Here is a 7873-nt window from a genome sequence, read left to right on the forward strand (position 1 = left end):
GACCGTTCCCCGATCAGTGATTGCTATTTTTTCTCTTTCTTCACCTTCACCAGCTGAGGAGCCGGTGCTTTTCTTTTCTTCCCGGCTGCTGGTAGGGCTGGTCCGGCGTCCTTGACATTGTCAAGGTCTATTGGTTCCTGCCCTTGGCCGTCTAGGGCCACAGTATCCTTGACGGCTGAGAGGTAGCACTCCCGGGCTGTCTTTTGGTCCACATTCAAGGAACCAACAGAGCCATCATCCCTCTCATACTTAATGAGCATGAGAGAAGGGATGATTACATTCTTGGCTTCGTTGAGGGTTGGACGGCCTTGGATGATGTTATAGGCGGTCAGTTCCTCAACGACCAAGAATTTGACGACCAGGTGTCGTCCTTTTCCTTTTTCACCCAGCCGGATAGGTAAGTCGATCCTACCGACTGGGTAAAACATCTCACCCCCAAAACCAACCAAGGGGTGGGTGACCGAATGCATGCTGCTGAGGTTGTATTTCAGCTTTTGCAGGCACCGGAGACTGATAATGTCTGACGAGCTGCCGGTGTCAATAAGGATTCGACCAACCAACTGGTTGGCGACCTTACATTCAATGACGACCGGATCGTCATACGGACAGCGTACAGTGCCCCTGTCCTTCTCAGTGATCAGCACGTCTGGGAAGGAGGAACTACCTACCGCCTGATCATCATCATCATCATTGTCCATCTTTCGAAGATGGCTCTTGGTGCCCCGAATGGTAGGGCCACCGCATGAGAACCCGCCTGCTATGGTGAAGACCGGCTCCTTATCGGTGTCCGAACTACTAGCAGGCTGAGGTGTCTTAGATGACTGCCCCAGGTTCTTCTTATTAGTCTCTTTGGACTTAGAAATGTAGGACTTTAACATCCCCTTGTCAGCCAAACGGTCCAACGCCCGTTGAAGGCTGAAGCAGTCGTTGGTGTCATGGCCAACTTCCTCATGGTATTGGCAGAATTTATTTTTGTTCCTTGATTGAATGGAACTTTTCATTGGATTCAGCTTCTCTAGAGACATCCGGTTCTTGATCTCCATGAGGATGGAGTTGCAATCCTTGTTGAACTCGTACCTAGGGACGTACGATTTAAATTCTTTCTTTTTCTTCTGGGACGGCTGGTCAGAATCACTCACCGCCCAGACTTCTTTTCTCTTTTTGCTCTCATCTTTTTTCTTGGCCGGCTGAGAAGGCCGGCTGTCTTTTTGCCTATCAGACTTCTTGGAGTCTGACTGGCTACCAGGCGAGCAGAGGTCGGTTGCTTGAATATAGCTTTCCGCCTCCCTCAAGGCCGCTTGCAAAGTAAAAGCCCCTTTTCTGACAAGGTCGAACTTAAAGGTCGACCTGTCTCTCAGACCCTTAAAGAAGTCTATAAAAGCTACCTCATCAGACAGTCCTTGAATCTGAATTCTGTTCAGATTGAACCGCCTGACGTAGGAGCGGAGTCCTTTTCTCTCCCCCTGCTTAATGGTACTCAAGTCAGGACTTGTTTTTTTCGCAGGGATGTTCATTGAGAAGTTGGAAGCAAACAAGAAGGCAAGCTTCTTGAAACTATCGATGGAGCCAGCTGGCAGGTTGTCAAACCATTGTTGGGCAATGCCCTTCAATGTAGCCGGAAAGCATCGACACCAAGTGGCATCATCCAACCCCTGTAAATACATGAGGTTGGTGTAAGCCATGAGATGATCTTCCGGGTTGGAGGTACCATCATAAGTACCTACCAACACATTTTTAACCTTGGCCGGTGATAAGTCTATTTTATATAGTATTTTACCCCCGTCCCTTGGTCATAATTAGTAGTGCTTTTGGCTCTTTAGAGCCAGTTTTATTACTAATATGTGTTTTCTAGTGTTTTCGTAGTTTTGGTTGAGTTTTATAGGGAATTGCACTCTTGGAGCATTTTCCCGGGATTTTATGAAGCGGCTACGAGCATTGGAGGAGCACGACCATCTTTCATAGCCCAAGATCAGTTAGAGTCATCGAACCGGTGATTAAGGGCTCGACTTATGAGAAGATGAGGCTTTGGACCGAATGATTAAAGCCCCAAGGAGGATATTTGGTTTGGACCGAGTTACAAGCCTAAACAAGGAGTCCAAGTAGTCCGAAGGGTCTCCGCCCAATGGCGCGCCCGATCGGGTGCAAGAAGAGAAGCTCACGAAGGAAAAAAAAAAAGGCGGGCCCGATCGGGCGGTGCCTCGCCCAATCGGGTGCGTGTTTCTGAGGAGAAGTTTAAGCGTCGTTTAAGTTGTTTTAATTTAGAATTTTTGAGCTTAGTTTGAGATACGTTTTTGCTAAGCGAGTTGGGTATTCTTTTTTCTCCCTTCCCTTACTCTCTCTCTCTCTTTCTCTCTCTAACTTTTCTCTCTCTCTCTCCTCTTAAACTCTAGTATTATTTTCTCTCTCTGCAACTCTTTGTTTAATTCCATCTCTTGTTTCCTTCAACTTTGGTAACGATTTCTTCTCCTTTAATCTCAGCTATTTATTTTATTTCTTCCATCATGACTTGTTTAATTGCTTTGTTTAGTTTATGTTCGATTATGTCTGAGTAGTTTTCTTTCTAAGGTTTATGGGGATCCATAAATAATATGAAGGGGTAATTTATTGTTGTTGATTGTCAAATCTTGATTAATTTCCTATTGATTGATTTAATGCTCTGTGACTAGATTAGGCCTGATCTTTTATGCATGAGTTTGACAATATTGATTCGAGATTCGAGAGATGAGAATTGATTTTTAGGTCTACTTTCAATAGGCAGGTTAATTTATAAATGGTTAAGTCGAGATTCGAGAGATGAGATTTAATACCGGTAGATTAATTCTGTGATTGTAATACGTAGCGAAAGCCCTTTATGATCTGATTAATTGATGCATTGATGATTGATTATTATGTTTTACCCTAGAATATTATTTATTGGTGAACCTATGCCCTAGGTCTTTTATTCCTTGATTTTCCTCCTACTTTTATTCCTTTCCACTTTTACTCCTAGTAGTTTAGTTCTCCTTTATAATAACAAATTGGTTACTTGATAATCTAGATTTTATAGATTTATTAGGAATAAATTGACTTGTTTCCTTGTGGTTCGACCCTTCTTCCCTTTCTACATAGTTAGTGGATTTAGGTATTATTTTTGATTAGGTGATTACGACTTTAGCCTATCAGCCGGCTGTGCCGCCTCGATTATTTCCCGGGTGAATGCAGAAGGTTGTTCACCCAGGCGGAGCAGACGAAGCTGCCAGTCTAGTGGCTGGACATTGTTGAATGTCGCCTGACCTCCGAAGAGGGCCGACTGCATGTAATGAGGAGAATACGGGCCGTAGACCATAGGTGGATTCCCAATCATCTGAGGGCCATAATGGACGGTATTACCGCCTGTATGGCTCTCATGCAAGGATTGCACATTCCCTGCTGACGTATTCTTAAAGCTGTTTGGAAAGCTAGATGTAGAAGCCGACTCAGACAACTGTTGATTCCTCCTGTGGGAGATGATCTCCCGGGCATCAAGAGGTGATTTTTTGTTTCCCACCGGCTGTTCAGTCTGGCGGGTATTGTTGGTGTTCCTCTTAGGAAGAAGAATCTTGGACCAATCAATGGTCCCGGCTACCTTCTCCTTTGGATGCGGAGTTGGCTGCCTATTTTTGACTGACTTCCCCTTCTCCAGAGGAGTCTTCCTTGCCGACTGACCCCTGCTTGGGCCAGCCCGGCTCTTGGCGATCAGATCCTTAATTTCACCCTTGAAACTAGTCATGAATTTCATGAGTTCGTCTCGAGTGACGGGAGCAGATCCACTGGCCGTATGGGTTTCCCCTTCCGGCTGTCCAGGGGGTCGGTTTGTACCCGCCTGGTTGGAACCCCGCTCCAGAGTGTCTCTAGGCCGGATGCGCTTGGTTATCAAAGAGCCATCACTGGCTATATAAGTTTCGACCTGAGGATTGTCGTCTTCTTGGTCAGTAAAGACTTCCGGTTGGTCTACCGGACGCTCAGGAGGTGGTACAGACTCTTGAACCATCCTTGAGGTACTCTCCCCACAGACGGTGCCAAATGTTTTGGGTGTTTTTGTCCCTCGGGAGAGTTACGTCACAAAGACTGGTCCGGTTCGAGTTGTACCTGCAAAAACACGGAGACTCCGAGTGGTGGAGCTCCGCCTCCGAAGATCAAGTTAGTAACTTGAAAGAGAATAAAGAGTGCGGAAATTTAGGTGGGGATCTGCTTGGATTCCAAGCTCAGGTGTTTCTCTGATGAGAGAGAAAGTAGGTGTAACAAAAGATTGAATATGTCCCCAAAATGGGGAAATATCTCCCTATTTATAGGGTCATTGGTAGGTGTGCCCCTATCTAGGTCACTTGACCTAGATTTTAGTGGGCTGCGCAGAATTACAGCAGTTTCTTGGGATTCGGGCCCTTGAAGGCCGCCTTTTCAGAATTTATCTGAAGGTGCCACGTGTCAGATGGCTAGGGGACCACTTGGGTCAGCCTGGTCTTGACACGTGGCCTTCTCTTATTAGAACACCTGTCTAGGGTAATTTTTACCCTAAACAACATCGATCTAATTTGGATTGGTATGGTGTCATATAAAACTTTTAAATTCTATTAAATAAATGCAATTCCTAACAAAAATAATGGTTGGTATCATAATCAATTTAACATTGACAACAAGAAACAATATTTATAATTCAACAAAATTAAGGATTAGACATAATAATTTAATATCACATTAGAAACATTGCAACTTTTAAATTACACAACCATCATATGCACATCCAATATATACAAGGCTCATGATGCATAACTATGTATTGATCTCGTAAGTATTTTAAGAACGATGATACTTACCTCAATATCCGTAATATTATATCCCTTTTAACTTTCGCATGCTCAGTCGGCTAGGGTTGGTGCTGATAACGTGTTATATGTCATGTGAGACTTATTAGCTCATTCTCATAATGAATGAGAAATCTCATGATTGTTGAAAAATTGACAAGTATATTTGCATGTTGTTCTCTTGATTATATATAATTTATGGAAAATTAATAAGAGTACCTATTTGAGCAAAGAATAGTGGTATAACATGCTATTTTGAGCAAATTACTTGAAAAATGTATTTATTGTGCCCATAATTTATAGAATTTTCAACATAAAGATTAATATTATTGGGCAAAAGGAACAAGAGTTTTATAAGAATATTTTTCTTTGCTTGTTACATGATATTACCAAAAGAATTTATGGCTTAAAATTGCAAGGGATTTCAAGATTATTAGATAACTTGGATTTATTTCATATCCCCGACCCATATGCAAGGATTAGGGGGAGATATTATTTATTTCATTATTATATTTAATCCTTGCACATGAATTATATGATACATTGATGGCCAGTAGTGCATACATTAGCTTTAATATCAATGTCAATAATTTATTTAATAAAAGCGACCACATAATATTACATATTTACAATGACATCATCCTGAAGATGCATATGAATAAATGTCATTGACTATATATCAGCTGTAAATACTCCAATTAAAATTAAATGTTCGAGAAGGACAACATCGGTTACTAATGAACCTAAAGCATGCCTGAAGCATGGTAATCCAATATATTTAAAAAGAAAAGAAGCAACTATTGACAATGACAAATTTGAGGAAGTGATAAATCCCATTACATTTCTAGGAAAAATCATTTTTAGTAAAATTCATATGTTCCATGATTATATAAAGACTCATGAAGAGTATTAAATAGTCAAAACTCCAGCAGAGTATGAGTAATTATTGGATAAAGTATTAGTTGATTGTCTTGCCAATTGTATAAGAAACACATGTTGGTGTTCTAATATCACATCATATTCATGGCGATGCATAAAGTAAATTTAAGTGATCACTAGTGTGGGAAAACTGACCAAAGTTCAAATTTAGAGAAGTGATTGGATGAGATGATTAAATTAGGCTATCGGGGTTCGATAATTTCCCATTTGAGAAAATCAATGTTTCATTTGACATGAAAAAAATTATGTGTAGACGCTCTCTTACGTTAGATATATGAAATGAATTGAATGGCAAGACATAACATTGAGATTGAGTTATATTTAGATTGTGATTTAATAGTTTATTTTGAAGAAATTTCAAGAGATTATATGCTAGTTTTGAACAATTTTGCATGTGAACAAGTAAAAGTGGCCAGAAGCTCACTAAAACTTATATGTGTAGCGATTTTTAGTAATTAGAAACTTATTATTAAGTATTTGAAGAATTAGAAGATCACTATATTGTGACTTTACATACAAGTGATTTTAATAGTAATTTAATCTCTTGATTGGGGCATTTTATGTCAGCACATAAAAAATAGAATAATAAAAGAGACAACTGCACAATTTATTATTCCTTATTAAGATTGATCTCCGAAGAGAAGAAAATTACATTATTCTCCACAAGGGATAGAAATTACCATATTCTCTAGAGGTGAAAATTTGTTGAATATGATTATTTTGTGAGATGAAATATGTTGAAATTGAAATTACATTCTAAGTTGGTGAAGAATTGCCCCAATATATGAGACATTTTATCAACTTAGAGGGAGAAGAATTGGAGTAAGTTGGCAAAATTGCAAAAGTATATTTAGTTGATCCCTATAATCATACTTTATAAAGTTACATGCCAACTAACAGATATATTTTGGTCATTAGTGATAATGATACTATCTGCATACATTAATATAGATCTTGCCAATTTTCTTTGAATCACTACACCTGAAGTGTAGATTTTATGATCGGTACCAATAAAAATATGTGATATATGGCAAGATAGTGAAGTTGATATTTTTAAAGTATAATAATATATAGTTTATTAATACCATAGTGTGATAAATATACCCTTGATAGGTGGTAACGATATCTGAACTATAATAGATGGCCTATAATATGAAGGGAAAAAAAGGAGGTTATAATGGTACCAATTGGAGATGTATTCAGATATCATAGTAAATTAGCATGCGAAATATATCTTATTGAATTTTATAATACCGGTATACTATGGAACCGATAAATGATATGCATATACATGATAGAATGGACTAGTGAATAAGGGATCCAAAATATATATGTCCAATTTGATGTCGACATAATGATAATAATCAAAAGTTTATCATGGACCGGAAGTCCAATGTAATATGGATTTTTAAATCCACGCTGTACAGTGTCTTGCATTATATTGTGTCCTATGTATGTTCATATGCATGTGTGAGTCATAAATCAATGGATTACTTATTGCATTTTTATATGTCAAAAGTTGTTAGATGCATTACTCATTGCAATTTTTGTTTAATATGTTATCATGTTTTTTATATCTCAAATTGCATGTATTATTTTCTATATAATAGTTGTGGTATATGTGAATGTTCATTCAATATATAGTAAGACATATTACAACTTTGATGGAAAATTAGAAAGAGATATTTATATTCCAATAGGAATATAATTTTGATTAAATTATATATGAAGATGATCCAATATTATTTATGAATCATGTAAGAAAAGTTTTCGAAAAACTTATGTACGGCGTATTTATATATCCGGCCCTACAAACTTTATATTTTGAATATTGTAATTATTATCAAACTTTTAGTGTATGTGACTACATCATTGAAATCTCCTGAAGTTTGAGCATATGATCAGAGTTAGTGGGAATTACTATTTATATTTGCATGAGAACTATCTTGTCAATTATGAAAATTCTAAAGAATATCAACGAGATACTTATGCGTTAGAATAGTTTTCTTATGGTCCAGAAGAACCATGGGTGATGTATGTGATTAGTAATTTTATCACTAATTCATATAAGATTAGATAATGATATCACAGGTTGCGTGTTAACATAAATGATG

The sequence above is a fragment of the Chenopodium album genome, chromosome 13 (assembly GCF_948465745.1).
Source record: "Chenopodium album chromosome 13, dcCheAlbu1.1, whole genome shotgun sequence".
Lineage (NCBI taxonomy): Eukaryota > Viridiplantae > Streptophyta > Magnoliopsida > Caryophyllales > Amaranthaceae > Chenopodium > Chenopodium album.